Here is a 1,204-nt window from a genome sequence, read left to right as displayed (position 1 = left end):
ACAAGGATAAGTCAATACATATCATTAATAACCTTAATGTAAATGGCCTCAGTTCACCAATCAAAACAAACAGACTGGCAGAGTGGATCAAGAAACAAAATCCAACAATATGCTGCATACAAGAAATGCATTTAACACAAAAGGAAACCCATAGACTGAAAGTCAAAGGATGGAAAACAATACTCCATGTGACAGGAACCCAGAAAAAAAGCAGGAATAGCTATTCTGCTTGCCAACAAGGTGAACTTCGAACTAACAATGATCAAAAGACATAAAAAAGGTCACTATGTTCTTGTTAAGGGAAAATTGCAAGAGGAAGAGATAACAATCAGAAATATATATGCACCAAACATAGGAGTACCCAATTATATAAGGCAAATTTTAATAGACATGAAAAATCAAATAAGTAATAACACAATTGTAATAGGGGATTTCAATACTCATTGTCACAAAGACATAGATCAACTAGACAAAAAATCAGCAAAGAAATAACAGAACTAAATGAAATGTGTGAACAAATGAACTTAATAGACCTTTGCAGAGTATTCCACCCAACAACATTACAATATATATTCTTCTCAGCTGCACATGAAACAGTCTCAAAAATAGACCACATGCTAGCACTTAGAACATGCTTAAGTAAATGCAAAGGAGTTGAAATTATCCCATGCATATTATCAGACAGACCATAATGCAATGAAACTGGACATAAATGATAGAAGAAATTGCAAAAGTTCCATAAACACATGGCAATTAAATAACACCCTCCTAAACAACCAATGGGTCACAGAAGAAATTCAAGTGAAAATTAAACACTATTTACAGTCAAACAAAAATGCAGATACAAACTACTGGAACCTGTGGAATGCAATGAAAGCAGTCCTCAGAGGAAAACTTATAGCAGTGGATTCCCACATCAGGAAACAGAACAAATACAAATAAACAACCTTAAGTTACACCTCAAACTTCTAGAAAAGGAAGAGTAAGTTAACCCCAAAGCCTGAAGAAGAGTGGAAATTACAAAGATCAGAGTGGAAATTAATGCAATTGAAACTAAGAAAACAATACAAAGAATTAATGAATCAAAGAGTTGGTTCTTTGAAAAAATAAATAAAATTGATAAACCCCTAGCCAACTTTATCAAAAAAAGAAAAGAGAAACCTCAAATCCATGCAATAAGGAATGAAAGGGGTGATATCACTAC

This window comes from Chinchilla lanigera, unplaced genomic scaffold, assembly GCF_000276665.1.
Source record: "Chinchilla lanigera isolate Chin_1 unplaced genomic scaffold, ChiLan1.0 scaffold00022, whole genome shotgun sequence".
Lineage (NCBI taxonomy): Eukaryota > Metazoa > Chordata > Mammalia > Rodentia > Chinchillidae > Chinchilla > Chinchilla lanigera.
This window is presented reverse-complemented; position numbering follows the sequence as displayed.